Source organism: Rhipicephalus sanguineus, chromosome 5, assembly GCF_013339695.2.
Source record: "Rhipicephalus sanguineus isolate Rsan-2018 chromosome 5, BIME_Rsan_1.4, whole genome shotgun sequence".
Lineage (NCBI taxonomy): Eukaryota > Metazoa > Arthropoda > Arachnida > Ixodida > Ixodidae > Rhipicephalus > Rhipicephalus sanguineus.
The window spans coordinates 190,581,761-190,599,861 of NC_051180.1; the positions used below are offsets into that span (position 1 = coordinate 190,581,761).

At 50.1% G+C, this 18,101-nt stretch overlaps 1 protein-coding gene and 1 pseudogene across 8 annotated transcripts in view; one reads left to right on the plus strand and one right to left on the minus strand.

Annotated features, from left to right (window-relative positions):
- LOC119394533 (protein LMBR1L) overlaps positions 1-18,101 on the plus strand; it is a 583,826-nt gene that overhangs the window by 503,963 nt on the left and 61,762 nt on the right. The window lies entirely within an intron of this gene.
- Positions 2,863-3,859, minus strand: LOC125758499 (uncharacterized; annotated as a pseudogene).

Sequence of the window (18,101 nt, forward strand, 5' to 3'; positions counted from 1 at the left end):
GTTGGTGGATGCTGGAAATCTTGGTGGACATGGTGGAAGCAATAGTGGACAAGGTGGAAAGAACAGTGGATGTGGTGGAAGCTGTGGTGGTCATGATGGCTGATGATGGCGAGAGTGGAAAAAATGGTGGCAGATGGTGGTGGTGGTGGCGAGCTTCTTTTGGTGTTAAGTGGAAAATGCTGGCTGATGGTGGCGAGCAAAACATGTTTTGGTGGATGACTTGGTGAACAAGCTGGATGACGGTGGCAGGATGGAAGCATGGTGGATGACGGTGGCATGATGGAAGTGAACGTGACATTATGTGAAGTCGCTGTCAGTTCTAGTATTTTCCTCTTGAATGTGCAGAAATGTATGCAGTTCAAAGAAGCCAACACCGATCATTAAGCTTTCCAGCACTATTTTTTTTTTTTAATTTATGCGGCGCCAATAACCGCCACAAGGTTTCTGGAGCACAGCAGCCGTGAATGTTTACATTTTACGCACGTACTTATCAGGTTTACATCCGCGATCTGCTGCTGCATTTCGATGTTTACAGGTCTAGAAGTGTCGGTGTGAACAGCGACAGTAACTCTGTTACATCGCCGCGCATTTGCCGAGAAGTAAATCAGTCCTTCCAGCGGGGAGACCAGAAAACAGCTTCCGCTTGATACCGCCATGCTTGAAACGCAACTCTGGCAATTCTTGCACACTCACTTACCTCAGCGGCACTTTAAGGTAATAGTGAAAATGCATGCAAAGCTAAAATCCACAAACTTTTACCTTCGGCCTGCGTCGAGAAAAGCCCCACCAAGTATGTCTACCACCATCATATTCTACCACCATGATTGCCACCAAAGGTTAGGCATAGCGTAGCGACCGAGTCCGTCTACGTGTTATCGGCGCTTCTGGTTTCAGTATACACGATTCCGGTGAGTACGAATGACTTTACAGCACACATGTGGCATCGGCTAACCTAAATGAAGCATTTGTTTCTTGTGTACAGTGTCCGCACAAGAAGCGATGAGCATAGATGCGACGCGCTTCCAGCAAACGCCTCCGGTCACCAACCGCCGCCGGTCGCACTCGCCGGCGCTTCTCTGACACGTATGCGAGAACATAGACTTGTCAATTCGTACGCCTTACTGAACCAATATGATGGCATATTTTTCCCGCGCACTGCACTTGTTTTGGCCCAGCTGTTATGCAGTTGTAGCTAATGATACAGCGTCAGATCAGTGCGCTGGCACGGCTGCGCTGTACGTTGCGCGAAAAAGCAAAAAAAAAGAACATCACAATACTCAATCAATTGTACGCGCGTATTTATCGAATGAGATTAGAGTCGACAGCAGTGCTTTTCTTAGTGTTGTAAATTCCACTGTTTATGATTTATGACAATGCTTTTTCACATTTCTTCACACTAAATGTATTAGATTTCTATGTTATGTTTAAATACCATGTGTTCGCAGGAAAATACAAGTGTTATTCAATATGTTGCATTTTTTTTTCAATTGGATTAAAATGGTGCATTATATTTGGATATATGCTAAACATGTATATATGTGCTGGTTTTAGTGCTACTGTTGCCATGTGAGGGCCTTCAGGCACATTCAAGCTGTATTGTGCAGCTTTTCGCCTGAAGGACCCCCAACAATTTCGTTGGAAAATGAAAGCATTTCTGATTCTGATTCTGAGAAAGCCTCTGCACAAGTCGCACTTTGGAATAAAGCGAGAAACGGCTATTAAAACTTCGCAGTAACACCCGGCTCTCCTCGCTCCACTTGACATATTTCTTTGGAGTTACGTTGTGAATTTTAAAAGAAAGTTAGCGCTGTTGCCATTATCGACGTGCCATTCGTTACCGGCAGCAGTTTGTTTGCGTTTAATGACTACGCAAATTTTAGTAGGATGTGAAGAGCGCGTCTGTCTCCAGTATGAAACATACAAAGCTGAAGTCAAACGGTGTATTAGTATGTTGACTAGTCATTTTGCAAGTCGCTAAGCAAGTGTCAGCGTGGCGTAGTCGTAAGGTACTCGGCTCGGGATCCGCAGGTCGGACGTTCGATTCCCGGTGGCGGAAGTTTTTTCTTTTTTTTTTTTTTGCATACGGGTTTTTTTTGTACTAGTGCTTTCTACATCGCCTTCTATACAATTATTTATGTGTGACGGCTAGGCACGATGGTACCGACGCTGTAAGCCGTTTTACGCTCCGTCATTCTCCAGCATCCATCATACGCCAGCATCCAGCATACACCACGGGCCACCATCTTCCAGCACTATAATCCACCATAATGCTGGATGGTGGAATCCACCATTCCTCATGGTGGACGAATTTTCAATAGGGATGTAATGCGCAACGTCCGCAGTAAGGCAAGGCCAGTAGTAGTTCTCTTGTATCCTTGCAAGCGTGCGGAAAAATTCAAGGTGTTCAGCTGTCGGGCCGTCATGCAAACCTTCCAGAACCTCTGGACGTAATGCTGAAGGTATAACAAAGGTAGTTGGCTCGAAGTGGCAAGAAGTTCTTCCGTAGAACGCCATTTCGCAAAAAAAAAAAAGACGTCAGTCCTTGCTTGACTACCTTGAAACATCCGCGGTCCTACCCTCGAGGTGTTCCACAAGGCCTCTGAATTCCGGGTCGGCTCGCTGTCGTTCAGCGAAGTCGTCGGCACTTATAGTTCCCTAGAAGCAGTCATCATCCTGTGGCGGTGGGTCGATGGGGGCACGAGACAAGCAGTTGGGGTCAGAGTGTTAATGCAGGCTTGATGGTACATACTGAACTACGGGTAAACAGCGCTACAACGGGACAAAGAAAGAAGGGACAGGACCAAGCGCTGACTGACAACGAGTTTTTTCTTTCGCTGCAGTGGAATATATCCTCGGAAAAACGAGTACAATGAACAAAAAGATATGATGACAGGTCTCTTACTAGTACATGCGCGAAGATTACATTCAATGGTCTAGATAATTGTGGTGGGAGGGTTCGAGCCGAGGCGGCCGAGGAGCCAGGCTGAAGCCCGGGGCTGCGGAGTAAAACAAACGCTCCGAGACCCCAGCAGAAGTACCCCCCTTTATTGACAGTACAGCCTTTATATACTACATCCTACAGAGGGCGCCTCATATTTGACTTGGCACTCGCGCCCTCAGCATCCCCCCTTTTGGCAAAGTAACAGAAAGCAACCTCTCGCTCTCAGGTAAGCGACCTAATGACAAATGTCTCATGACACGCACTAGAAGTGCAACCGCACCGGTGGCCTAACACAGCGTCCACACCGAATGCGCACAACCGACACAGGCGGTCTTGAGAGAGTAGCTGGGGCAACCGGTGGCGATGCAACTGGTAGAGGAGTAAGTGCCCAGAGAGTTGGACTACTGCACACAGGCTCTGGGTGAGTTGGAGTCTGTGGCAGGCTCTCGGATCCTTGTGTCTGTGGACTGGAGCTGCCGACGTCTACACCACCTGATGACGGAGACTGCTGCGGAACCAGATGTTTCCGGTTGCGGACGAGAGCACCTGCATCTGTCTGGACCACATAGGAGCGTGGGCGCTGCGCTGGGCTTAAAACAGTGCCAGCACAATCTGTGTCGCGAATCCACACTCTCTCTCCCTCCTCCTCGGGCCGCAAATCTTGTGCAGCATGTCGACAGTCAAAATGTTGACGCTGCAGCGACGTCGTTGGGCAGTGTCACGTCGGTGGAATTCGGCAGCGTTAGGCGGTTCTGGAAGCAACGCGGCCGTTGGGACCAGAAGGCGAGTCCTGAGGCTGCGCCCCATGAGCAGCTGAGCAAGGCTGTACCCGGTCACGCCAGGTGCATTGTGGTATGTCAAGAGGGCCAAAGGCCAGCCCGGATACTTCTTGAACAGTTCCTTAACCGACCGCACCATACGCTCGACTTCCCTATTAGACTACGGGTACCTGGGACTGCTGGTGACGTGGGAGAAGCCGTAGCTCTAGGAGAAGATGCGGAATTTTGCCGATGAAAATTGCGGCCCATTATTGCTGACGAGGGTCTCTGGGATCCCATGCCTTGCGAAGACAATTTTGATGGTGGAGATCACCGCTGTAGACGTCGTCGAGCGAAGAGACAGCACCTCTGGGTACTTCGAGTAGTAATCTACGAGCAGAAGGTAGTCTGCTCCTTCGTGATGAAAGATGTCCACCCCGACTCGCTCCCAGGGTCGGATAGGCATCACGGTAGGCAGCAGTGGCTCTGCTCGCCGAACCCGCGTGTGGTGGCACAGTTTGAACAGTTCTCCACCATGCTCTTGATCTGGCTCCCCATGGTTGGCCTCCAGACAGCTCCCCTGGCGATGGCACGACAGTGGTTCACTCCGAGGTGTCCGTCATGGATGAGGGAGAGGATGTGCTTCCGCAGAGAAGCGGGCACCAGCAGGCATCCACCGCAGAGGAAATGGCCGTCACCGATACTGAATTCGGCCCAATGAGCCCACAACTGAGCCATGCTGAGAGGCAGATTCTCTTTCCTAGGCCACCCTTGCTCACAGTACGACTTGAGCTGCGCGCACTCCCCGTCTGCAGCGTGGTGAGCTCGGAAGTCGTCGAGGAGGACTGCAAACGTGGGAGGGATAGCATGGAGTGCTTCGTGGAAGTACAGCCCCACCTTATAAACAACAGCAGGAGTCGCTGGCAATTGGACAACTGGATCCCTTGAGAGTGCATCGGCAGTGGCTAGCTGTTTCCCAGGAACGTACTTGACGTCAAACTGGTACTGGAGAAGGCGGATGCGGAAGCGCTGGATTCGTGGTGGCATGAGATCGAGATCTGCGGACCCTAGGAGCTTTACTAACAGCTTATGGTCGGTCTCCAGGATGAAACGAAGACCCCGAAGAAACTCGTCGAATCGGTTGATGGCCCAGGTGGCAGCCAGCGCCTCTTTTTCAATCTGGTTGTACCTCCGTTCCGTTTCAGTCAGCGCTCGAGAGGCGTACGCAACTGGTCGGCGCTCCCCTCATGACTGGCCTTGATGGAGAACAGCACCCAGCCCGAAGGAACTGGCATCTGCGGAGACTGTCGTCAACAGTGCAGGGTTACACCTTGCGAGGCAGATGTCTGAGGACAGCATGCTCTTGAGCTTTTCAAATGCTGACGCTTGCGGTGGTCCCCATGTCCAGGCTGCAGTCTTGCTCAGGAGACTTCTTATTGGCGCAGTTGTTTGGGAGAGGCCCGAGAGGAAGCGACCGACATGGTTGAGCATACCGAGGAAACATTGTACACCATGAACGTCCTGAGGAGCTGGTATGCGCTGAATGGCGGCCACTTTCTCTGGATCTGGAGTGATGCCATTGGCACCGACAACAGCGCCAAGGAATCGCACGCTGGACACGCCGAAAGTGCACTTGGCAGCGTTGAAGGTGACCCCCGCTTGTTGGAGGCGACCGAGGACTGCGTGGAGGCGTTGGTCGTGTTCTTCTGTGGTGCGGCCAAACACAAGGATGTGGTCCATAAGGTTAACACCGGCCAACCGTTCCAGCAGGCGAGACATCTGACGCTGAAAGTATTCCGGGGCCGATGTTATGCCGAATGGGAGGCGGCAGTAGCGATACCTGCCATACCGTGTGATAAAAGTCGTGTACTTCTGGGTGTCACGCGCCAGGCGTACTTGGTGGAAGCCTGAAGTTGCATCCAACTTCGAAAAAACGCGTGCGTCCCCGAGAAGTCCAAGGGTTTGGTCGACGGTCGGGAGTACGTGGCGTTCCCGCAGAACCACTTGGTGGAGTTTTGTCAAATCAACGCACAGGCGGTAACCCCCCGCTGGCTTCGGGACGACGAGTCCCGCACACCAGTCCGTCGGTTCGTCGACGCGCCAGATCACGCCCTCCTGCTCCATCTTGTCGAGTTCCTTTTTGACTACATCTTGTAGCGGTATCGGGATACGCCGGACTGTGCTGGGGGCATACGGTACCGCGTCAGGCTTGATACGTATCGTGTACTCTTCCGGAAATGTGCCAAGGCCGGTAAAAAGGGCTGGAGGGACTTCACAAGGTGGTGCGTCCGGCAGTCTCGTCCGGCAGGGCTAGTGGGACGGCGCCGACAAACTTGACGACCCCAAGGGCAACGATAGCGGGATAGCCGAGAAGTGGCTGCTCTTGTCCCGCAACGACGTAGAGGCGCTCGTTGACTTGCCTGCCTCTCCAAGACAGCGCCGTGTCGAAGGTGCCGAGAAGCTTCAGGGCTTGTTTCTCGGGTCCGAAAAGTTCTTCGCCGCGTTGCTTATCGAGGACGGCTGGGCAGCCGGGAAACGTGCGCGGAACCACCGAGACGTCGGCACCAGAGTCCACTTTGAAGACGAGAGGGTGCCCGTTGACACGCACATCAACGTACCGCCCGTTGCCGAGCCACCGCCGCGACGGAGTGGAGCTCCACGGATCCGAGGCACTTCCTTGAGCGACATACCGCCGCGAAGTGGCCTCGCTTCTTGCAGTGACTGCGCTGGACAGTCAGACCGTCGGTGAAACTCGTGACCGCAAAATTGGCACTGCCCACTTGGCCTAGGCCGCTTTTCGAAGCCTCGCCAGCTCTGTTGCTCGTGTGCGAACCGTCGGGCCGGTCACGTGACGCAAAGTCGGCAATGTTGCCAGAGACCCGTCTGTTGCTTCGTCCGCGTGCACGCTGCGCGGGTTTACGCAAAGTCGCCGCGTCCACGTAAGCTGCCGTAGGCCGTTGCCCAGCGGTGAGGGACAGGCGCTGTTTTTCGCGTTCGGCGTCTTCGTGCTGACGAGCTTGCACGAGTGCGTCGTCCAGGGAAAAGCTCGGGATGCAGCACAGGTGGTCTGAAAGGTGAGAATCCGCCAAACCCACGATGAAACGGTCGCGAACAAGACGCTCTTCAACGGCAGGTGACGGGTAGTTACACTTGCGTATCATGTTCCGAAGGGACAGTTTCACCTGGCTGTTGGGTCCGCTTATGAAACCGAGAGCTCTCGTACACCTCGTTTACGGGGTGCACAAAGTAGCTTGTGAGCCGCTGGGTGACTTCCGTGTAGGACTTGTACGCTTCTTCGTCAGACATGAGTGAACTGAGGACGATGCGTGCCCGGGGACCCAAACAGTAGAGGAGAATCCCAACCCTAGTCTCGTCCGGGGCTGCGTGCATGCCGGTGGCGAAGGCATAGTCCTCAAATTGCTGTAACCAGGGCAGCCACTCCCCGGCATCGTCGAACGAGAACGGAGCCGGACTCCGAAGACTAGCGGCAGCGAGAGAAGGAACTAGAGCGTCTTTGTTATCCATGTCGAGTGGCGGGAACTAGGCATCCCACTTCTGACACCATGTGGTGGGAAGGTTCGAGCCGAGGCGGCCGAGGAGGCAGGCTGAAGCCCGAGGGCCGCGGAGTAAAACACACGCTCCGAGTCCCCAGCAGAAGTGCCCCCCTTTATTGACAGTACACTCTTTATATACTACATGCTATAGAGGGCGCCTCATATTTGACTTGGCACTCGCGCCCTCTACAATAATCATGCTCTTTCTTGAGCAGGTCTATGGAAGCCATGCTAACAGATGATTCATTGCCCGTGTGGATCACGTGGGCCTCATAGATTTCTCTGGTGCACTGGTTCTTGTCTTTTTAGTATTTTTGTTTGGTCGAAGCGTGGCGTGCACCCGCATTTCACGCAATGTAGGGCAAGGTTGCTGCGTGTCCCATTTTTCATTGTGCATGCATGCTCTCGCAACCGATCGTTTAGGCAACGGCCCGTTTGCCAGTGTACGAATTTTCACAAGATAGTGGTATGTCATACACTACTCCGGATCGGCATTCAACAAACTGTCGCGCATGGTTTTTGGAACACTAGTTTCTTACGGCTTCGCGCTCGTTCACTTTTCTGCACAATCCACTCAGTTTGATCGGTGCGCTGAACACGACCGAGAGCCCGACTCGAGCTGCAACCTTATTTAGTCGATGGGATACATTATGCATGTGTGTGATTCCACGTAAGATCGAACAAACGATGGCTGGTCGACCTCTTAAATTTATTTCAAAATTTTATATATTACAGTAAAACCTCGGTGATACGATCACGGCTCGTACGAATTTCGGGGTGATACGAATTTCTCTGTGGTCCCGGCCAAGGCCCATTAGCCTGCATTGCATTAGAGTACGGCTGTTGCGAACCGATTTTCACCACGCGACGTTTGATACGAACGTACGCTAGCGCAAAGGTACGAACAGGCGCCCGCACTGTCGCGGCAGTCACGCGCGGGCGCGGGCATGCCCGCTGCGCCACTATCAACAGTGCCTCGTTGCCTCCGAGATTGGGCGCGCGAATCTTGGAGGCCTTTATGCGCCTTCGCGTTTAGATTGCAGATGGCGATGACGTCGCGTTTCTTTTTCCTTTTTTTTTTCTTCCAACGCGAACACTGCGGCACGCGTTGCCGCAGTGCTCGCGGCAGCAGCGTCTTTGTACTGTGTTAACACGTGCCTTCCACGTCGATGCAAGCCATGTCGTCGCAATCAGACGTTCTGTGAAACAAAACCGAAACTAGCGCGGCAAGTCCATCACGAAGTACCATGAAAGGTGGACGAAGGCCCCAAGAGACGAAGCGGAGTCTTGGCGAAGGAGCTGGGCATCGCAACGTACGCGCACACCTGCCAACTCTCCAATTTGCACGGGAGACTCCCGAATTTTGAGCAAACCTCCCAATTGTGCAGGCACGGCTGCAGATCTCCCGAAAAGCAGCCCCAACACCTCCGCGATAAGAAAATAACAGCAACAAAGGACAGCGATTCTAAAATTTTCTGGCCTTCATCTATCGCGTGCAAAACGCTTCTAAAGTCACTTTCACCTCAGTACATTGGTGTTATGCACAAAAGCGTAGTAAGATTAGGAAGGGGCCACTAGCGGCCAAGCGTCACAACGCATCTGGTTCATTAATTACACACGCGCGCACGCACCGCATATTTACGAGTACAAGTATGATAGTTGACGTCTGCAAACTTTACTGGCAATTATTCAGAGATGTTCATGACGTCGCTGTGGCCATGAGAAACGCTAAATCAAAACTATGCCAACTTTCTTTTGTCGCGTACTAAGTTTCCATGTTTTCTGGTGATACGAATTTCGGTTGATACGAATATTTTTGGTAACCCCGCGAGATTCGTATCACCGAGGTTATATTGTATTGCCTGATGAGTGGAAACAAGAGATCCGCAATTTGTTTTGCCGCCAAAATTTTTTTCGAAGCACAGGAAATCAATAATGACGAAGAGGTGGAGTGGAGCGCTCATCCGCTCTGTTGTTTTGGCCAACGTTCGTTATGAATTGCACAAAATATATTAAAGTTAGGTAGCTGAATTTTCTTTAACTAAATATATGCATGTTTTTGCTTCTGCTCAGGTATTTTTAGTTTTTATGTGTAGTGTAGATGTTTTTATAAAAAACCTCAAAATTGTCCCAGAAAACGTTATTTTCTTTACTTTGAACGTCTTTATCTCAACAAAAACGTGTAGCAGAGCGACAAAATTCCGCATGACGTTCTTAGCATGCTTATCTGCGAAACTGCCGAATCTTATATTTATATATTGTTTCAGTAAAGAGATATGATTGGGTTAAGTTCAAGAAAACACCGAACAATGGAAACTTCTGACGACAATTAAAAAAAACCCATTTTTTACATTTCTTAAACTTTGTCCACTTATTCTCCTACACATCAGCTTTCACAATCATTAAAAACAGGTTGCATACTGTCGTTGCACTAATAGTTACGGCCCCTCCAATAAGACCCTTAGGCAAGGATTGGCAATTGCGACTTCTTGCCCAGCAAGTGTATAAAATGCAGGCCGGATTGAATTTCTTTTTATTAAAAGGCCAGCAGTACCGAAAAAAGTGCAGTAAAGCAGAGAGGTGGGCGAGTGGAACTGATGCATTCTTGAAAACTTTTCAGCGCGAACTGGACGGAGCAGAAAGAAGAGGACACAAGACGAGCGCTGTCTTGTGTCCGCTCGTCAGCGCAGACAGCGCTCGTCTTGTGTCCTCTTTTTTGTGCTCCGTCCAGTTCGCGCTGAAAAGCTCTCAAGAACGAAAAAAGTGTTGCTGGCACTGAAGACGTTAATTTTGAAATTATTTGGTCACTCAAGCGGCCATGAGCGCGGGGCTACCGAGCAGGCGTGCGCGCACCCGAGATGCTCGCTGTAAGAGACGGCGCAGTGAGAGCTTGTTTTCGCGTCCTCAGACCGATTGAGTTCGAAACAGCAACACCTCTCGGGTGACTTGAACGCACGTGCACTTCGCTATTCTATCCGCCCTCTGTTCGCATCGCAGCTAGGCGCTGATAACACGGCGGAGATGGAAGCAAGATGAAAACTCTATCAGGGAGCTATGAGCGCTCGCTTCACGCACGCTGCTGCCAGAGAAGCTGCGCTGCGCCAGTTGCGATCAGTGGAAAGCATGAACGTGGCGCTCCAGTGGCGAAGCAAAATATGGAATGTTAAAGGAAAGAAAAGCAAAACTATCGGTAACCGGATGCGCTTGCCTATCGTAGATGTCGGCAGCAGACGGCCTCAACTGCCCGCGCGTTCGGTGCGCTGTTCACACTTCATTCGGCGCGGATAGTTCTTGCGTTTTGCTCTTGCTCTACTCCTCCTGAGCGTCTCATGGCGAGAAAGTATAGCTCTGAATGAGTGTATTCTGGAGAGTACCTTTCGAAGCACAAGCAACTTAAAGGAGTACTGACACGAATTTTAAAAAATTTCGGATTGTTGCTCTAAATAAAAATACTGGTGTCGAGAAACCTAAAACGACTATTGTGGTGCCTGGGAATGCATCGTATATATTTTAATTAGCGCCACCTTAAAAAGACACTTTCGGTTTCGATATCGAGGGGGTGGCTTCTCAGTGTCGTTTCATAGCAGTGTGACGTCACGGAGATACAGAAACTCGCGACGTACTAGCGGCAAATCCGTCATCTGCTGGTGGTGCACATAACGATGAGTGAATTGTCCAGTGACCCTGACAGTGATTTCTACGATTTAGGCTGCATGCAGGACGCAGAACTCGCAAACTCGGGGGAACTGTCTTGACTCGTCGGGATAATGTCCTTGCAGTGGGGCTGGCTTGCAGATGCTCAGCGACGAAAACTGCAAAGTCAAATTGAAATATTTTATACGTGGTCTCCGACTCCAGTGTGTGGGCAGCGTTGACACTGCATACCAACGAAGCAAAAAATGTCCCTTTTGCGATGTCTCAAAATCGTGTCAGTACTCCTTTAATTATTGCAAAGAAGCCAAAATTTCGCTGAGTTACCGACCTAGACATGAATGCTTTGAAGGAACGTTTAACGCCCGAAAGATCAGTGACTGTCAGTGAAACAGTCACTTGTGCTACGCGTGCTTTTGTTACCACTGCAGTGAAAGATCTTCACGGAATGCACAGTTTAACGATGACATTCTTATGCCCCCTGAAAAAGAAATCGACTTCATTAACCGGATCACTGCGACTACCAGTGCACGTGCGTTCAAGTCACCCGAGAGGTGTTGCTGTTTTGAACTCAATTGGTCTGAGGCCGCGAAAACGAGCTCTCACTGCGCCGTCTCTTACAACGAGCATCTCGGGTGCGCGCGCGCCTGCTCGGTAGCCCCGCGCTCGTGGCCGCTGCAGTGACCAAATAATTTCAAAACTAACGTCTTCAGTGCCGGCGACACCTTTTTCGGTACCTGCTGGCCTTTTAATGAAAAGAAATTCAATCCGGCCTGCATTTTAAACACTTGCTGGGCAAGAAGTCGGAATTGCCAATCTTTGCCTAAGGGTCTCATTGGAGGGGCCGTAACTATTAGCGCAACGACATTATGCAACATGTTTTCAATGGTTGTGATAGCTGATGTGGAGGAGAATAAAGTGGACAAAGTTTAGGAAATATAAAAAATTGTTTTTTTTAATTGTCCTCAGAGTTTTCATTGTTCGGTGTTTTCTTGAACTTACCCCGGTCATATCTCTTCACTGAAACGTTATATAAATAAAAGATTCGGCTGTTTGGTAGATAAGCATGCGAAGAACGTAATGCGGAATTTTTGTCACTCTGCTACAAGGTTTTTTTGAGATAAAGACATTCAAAGTAAAGAAAATAATGTTTCCTTGGCCAATTTTGAGGTTTTTTATAAAAACATTACACTACACATAAAAACTAAAAATATCTGAGCAGAAACAAAAACACGCATATATTTAGCTAGAGAAATTTTAGCTACCGAACTTTAATATATTTTGTGCAATTCATAACGAAAGTTGGCTAAAACAGCAGAGCGGATGAGCGCTCCACTTCACCTCTTCGTCATTATTGATTTTCTGTGCTTCGTAAAAATTTTTGGCGGCAAAACAAATTGCGAATCTCTTCTTTCCACTCATCAGGCAATAATATATAAGATTTTGAACTAAATTAAGATGTCGACCAGCCATCGTTTGTTCAATCTTACGTGGAACCACCCATGTACGGGATGACAGCCATATTCTTCGGTTGAATAACGTTACGTTCGTTCACAGATTTTCGCGTGAGAATTTTTTTTAGAAGCGCTTCATATAGACTTAACACAGGGTGTCTACCGACCGGGAACACCGGGAATTCTCAGGGATTTTGGGTTGTCTGGAAATTCTCAGGGAAAACTCAGGGAAATTGTGCTCCCATCAGGGAAAATCCACAGTAACTTTATTGAAAGGCGACGAAAGTCGCGGTAGCGCTTGCTCGATATTTTGTGAACGCGTTTTTCAAATCAAACGGCCGCTGCGGCTGCGGGGAAGTGGCGCACCTCGATGCTGTCATCGCCTTCGGAGCGGTGAAGTGGGAGAGAATCCGGCTAATGCGTGGCATGCGGGAACCGCGAACCACGGCTCATCGTATCGCGCAATGTGTCAGGGTGTTCTGTGAGTACGCGGTGTAGTTCTGTAATCTTTCTCGCGCGTGCTATGCGTTAGCGCCCGATATGGTGTTTTTGTTTTTACCGCGTGTCAAGTAACAAGCATGATTAGTTGTAGATGCGGTAGCAGTAGATGTAACGAGCTTGAGTTATCTTTCAAGCGATCGCGATCGTGCAGGAAGCGGATGTCTTCGACAAGGCTCGTATCTCGCAAGCCATCCCGATCGGCGAGAAAAAAGACGCTTGTTGGCTGTTATCGGAGAGCTCACTCGCTCTGATCCCGAGCTTCAAAGATGCTATTTAGGACTCCGTGAAGAATATAATAAATTTCCAGGCGAGAGCTAGCGTAACTAACGGGCCCACTCACAGCAAGTCAAAGCTTTTTCTTTCTTTTTTTCCCGATGAGGGCACTGCAGAAACAAGTTTTAGGCAGTCGACTGAAATTTTTTGGGGCTGCAGCTCGCAATTACCAGCCACACCAGGTGGATGTTTGCTACAAAGCCGAATGACAAAACTTTTCAGAGCCATGGCATAGCGGCGACCGAAATTCGCGACACCGGCACGGGTCCCACATGCTCGATTCGGCGCGCGATGTCGGAAAACAGTAACGTTTCCACCATAATCGGATGTGCCATAATTCAGGCTGTTGCAGTGCTTTCATGCGATCTTAGCCTGCAGCTATATTGCTTTTTTTTGCGATAGCAATTATATAGACATTCCGACGCGAATTTTTTTGCCTCGCCATGATCTTCCTTATCAAATCGACATCGCGATTACATCACCCCGCGCGTCGTATGCTCCATGTGCGAGTGAAAGTGCGCGAGCGCTGCCGACGAACGGGGCTTAAGCAGAGATGAGACGAACTGACCGTCTCATTCGCGCGATGGGCACATGGAGATAGGAGCCGGCGCGTTGGGAAGGCGGGGGGGGGGGCTGCGTGAGTCCGACGGAGTGTACTTTGTACCAGCGGGCGTGGTCGCGTGCGTCGCGGTATCTTTAGTGGGGATCAGCAGACGGCTCATACCTTTGTAGGTGTTGTGCTCTAATTGCAAAACTTCCGTTGAAGCCATAGCAGTGGCAGATCCCGGGGGGGGCGGTAGCGGCGATCGCCCCCCCCCCCCTAAGCCAGTCCCCTCCCTTCAGTGCCTGTCGTCGGCCTCCTTTGTCAGGCTGCTGGTCGAGTTTGCCCCCTTTGTCAGGTTGCTTTGCCTGCCACTGTCCAAAAGGGGTAAAGAGAATCTTGTCTCTGCTCTCTACCACTCATTGCTCTACCCTTTCCTGCTTTCCTATGCACATTTCCAACGAAGGCTTCTTAGGCACCGCCATAATCCCCTCTTGGTTGTTGTAAATATGCGTGACCCACCAAAATGCACTGCTGAGCGTTGGCTTCAGCCTTTGTACCGCCCCCCCCCCCTCCATTATGTACCTGAATCCGCCTCTGAGCCATAGATAGGGCACTTCTCTTAGTGCAGCGGCTGCGTTTCTTGAAGGAGCGAGCTGCTAGGCTATATTCATATAAAATTCCTCTTTGTTGCTATCGGATTTACTATTTTGCTCTCGCGGTGAAACTGTGACTTTTTTTCTAACGTGGGATGGTTTTCGATGTTTGCCGTTCGTGGAGAGCAAATATTTCGGTTGAGCAACATGATAGCAAAGGCGTTGCATTGCTCTGGGCAACGCGCGAAGATTTGACAACCCGCAGCAGCAGAACAAGCGCAGTTCCACAGTGCATTAAACCCGCATTTGTTTCGCCTTTACATGTGATACTCTGGCAAGGCATCTAAGGCCCGTATTCTGAAACGCTCCTTACCTCAGTGAGGGGGCCTTAACTGCTGGAGGACGCCTTATCACGTATTCTGGAACGCTCCTTACTAAGGTTCCCTCACTGAGGCCCTCCTTGGTGCTCCCTCATGTTAAGGTAGCTCTAGGGCTACCTTCAGGCTTCCTTACCTTGCTACTTGCACTGAAAGGGCGCTTCTCTGCAGTACTTTGTCAGCGACAGTGTGTCCGATTTCTTATTTTCGATCGATGCCTTGCACTTCTGCACAAGCTCGCTCTAATTGTATCCTCGTCGTTGTTGGAAAATTGCTTGCCAGGCGTGTTTTTGAGCGTGCGGCCGAACGGCTGTCAACATTTTTCGTTAAGATTGCGCAGCGCGAAGAGGAGAAGGCATTTTACAGGAATAGAGAAAAAAAGAACAGACTCGAGGAATGAGAAACGGTAGGTCCCCTCATCGCACACCATTCATGCTGCCGTCTTCCAGGAAGGGCAGTTCTTGTTTGGATTAGGCTAACAATGGCATTCTTCACATGCCATGCGGGCTGCTTCCACAATGAGACAGGTGCGGTCGTCCGGGTAAGAGAAATCACATTGGTCTCAGCGAACACAGGGGTGCAGCCGCATGCGCTACAATGTATGCCCAGGAAACCCTCCTTTCCTCTTCTGCGAATTATCTCAGTCACTGAGATTAGTAATCCGTCGTGATACAGGCGAGTGACCTGTGCCTGAAAGGTGGCGCCTACTCTTGGCAGCATGACTATTTTAATACGTTGTAGAAGCAAGCCCGAACAATAAACCTTTTGACAAGCTTACTGTGCGGAGTTGAGCTTGTACGAGCCTAGCTCATATGTCCAGCAAACATCATCACGGGTGAAATCGAGCTTAAGGTGAAGGAACCCGACAGAATCCTAGAAGGGAATACCACGTGTTATGACGACGGGCGACATTCTTCAAATATCCCGACCATTTGTGACAACTCAGAATGCAACTCCGAGGCACCACACTGTAAGACTACTAAGAAATAGTGTACATAAAGCTGAATACTATCAGGACTTGGGTTCCTGGCAACCGCTGCTGTAAGATTTTCTCGTTTAGCAAAAAAAAACGAAAACAAAAAGAACAGGTCAATCCACGAAGGCGCGATGCACCACCCGGTATACGTGCCCTTGTTTCGAATTTAAACATAATAATTTACTTGAACATAAATACATTCGAGTCAGATTCACACCAAAGTGAGGAGATTTCACAAGCTTAACTCTGCTCGGTTATGAAAATCAATTTCACCCACGTCTTCAATTCTTTAAACGATCTTTATTACTCGCTCCCACATAACAGGCCGTTGAAATGCATCAATGAACGCAATGAGCTCCAAGGTACGTTGCTCGACCATCCTGTTTTTGTCTTCTGCAACAGGGGAAAGTTAAGTAAATGGAAAAGGCTGTGCACCCATATCGCGAAAAAGCAGTGTACGCATTCATCATTATGCAAAAAAAAAATGTTCCTTAATTCTTGCTTGAAAACGGACGTTTAGTCAGTATTTCCCAGAAAAGCAGTGTACTCGTTATTATTCATCGTTATGCCTAAAAAATATTCCTTATTCTTGCTTGAAAACGGACGTATTTCACACGTACTCTCGATCCCAGACTTGTGAAACACGCGCCTTACCTTACTGAGGCGGCCCTTAGGAAAGGAAGGTTGAAGGAAGCTTTTAGAATACGTTGGCTCCCTCAAGGAGCTCCTTAAGATAAGGAGACATGAAGGGCTCCTCACGTAAGGCAAGGAAATGGTCTGAGGTAAGGAGAGTTTCAGAATACGGGCCTAACTGTGATTGCTGCATCTCAGGCTCAACAAAATTGATTTTTTTTCACGCAAAAAATAAAAAAAAGTTTTTCATGTTGCCATATTAGTCGAGCATTCTTGTGGCATTTTCAGTTTAACATTAATCCTTCAGTTACTATGCCTTGCATGAAAGGTCGAATTTCAGTTTAACGAAGTTTCGATATAACGAGCTGAGTTGCCGCTTTTACCAACTTCGCTATATTGAGGTTTATCTGTTCTATGTACTGTTCAAATGGGATTAAGTCGTTTTCATTTTCTAACCTGTGTATTAGAGAGTGACATCACCGAGCGATATGGTCTCTACCCTTCTTGACATAAAACAAAGTTCTGTTTCACTCAGGGAATTTTAGCAAAAACACTCAGGGAAAACCTGGAAAACTCGGGGAATTTAGAAATGTCAACTCGGTAGACACCCTGTAACAGTATAGGTGCGGGAAATCCTGCCCTCATCCGATCCTGCTCACATCAAATAAGGGATAGTTTTTCTGCGCAAGCTGGTAGATTGACCAAGGCACCCACAGGCCAACCCGACAGCATCAAGCAGATACGAGTCCAATTTGCCCGCAGCAATACCAGTCTGCGCCCGGCGGCTTGACCGCCGCGCTCCTCTTGGGAGCTCAGCTCTTTGATCCCATCAACAATTTGCTGACAAAATGGATTGTCCTGCTGTGCCTTGAGCAGGTCCTCTCTGTTGAAGACAATACCGGCGGATGTGAGAGGGTCTACCAGGTATGCGTCCTCACCCGAGGCGGTCGACTCTAGTCACTTCGCCGTCGGGGTTCGCGCCTTTCGACCCATTGGAGCCAGAGGCCCCGGAGTCTCCTTGGTGCGACTGCTCTTGGGAGTGGCGGACACAAGTGTCAGAGGCCAAACAGGGGCACGCGACAAGGCATCAGCCACGACGTTCGAACTCCTTGTCCGGTAGTGCACAGCAATGTTGTACCGCTGCAAGGTACAACTTTGCCCTCGGGCGTGCGAGGCGGCCTGAGGGCTCGCGCAAGCGCTCAAGCCAGGTGAGTGCCGTGTGGTCCGTCTCCACCACGAATGGCACACCGTCGATGTAGCGTCGAACTTCAGGAGAGCAGTGACTATAGCGAGACATTCTGTTGCAGGTCACGCTGGAGTTTTGCTCGGCGGCGTTAAGTGACCGGCTCGCAAAGGCGACTGGCCGGAGGACGCCGTCATGCTCCTGAAGCAGTACCACTCCGAGACCCAGGTCGCTCGCGTCAGCTTGGACAACGAGCTCCCTGTTGAGGTCGGGCAGCTTCAGATCGGCTGTGGCCACTAGAGCTTCAGATAGCCTTGAAGGCTCGCTCTTGCTCTGGCCCCCAGCTCCATCGTGCCGACTTTTTCAACAGTGTGGTCAAGGGCGCTTGGAGATCTACGCAGTTTGGGATGAACTGCCGGTAGTAGTTCACCATGCCCAAAAAGCGCCTCAGGCCGTGAATGTCCGCCGGCGTCGGGTACTCCACAATGGCTCGTCCCTTCTCCTCGCACGGCTAAACGCGACCACTCTCGATGGTAAAGCCCAATAGTGAAATGCGAGTCTCAACTATTTGAGCTTTCTTCGGGTTCAAGGTCAACCCGGCTGCAAGCAACCTCTCGAGGACATCCTCCAAGTGGTGGAGGTGCTCCTCGAACATTCTAGAGA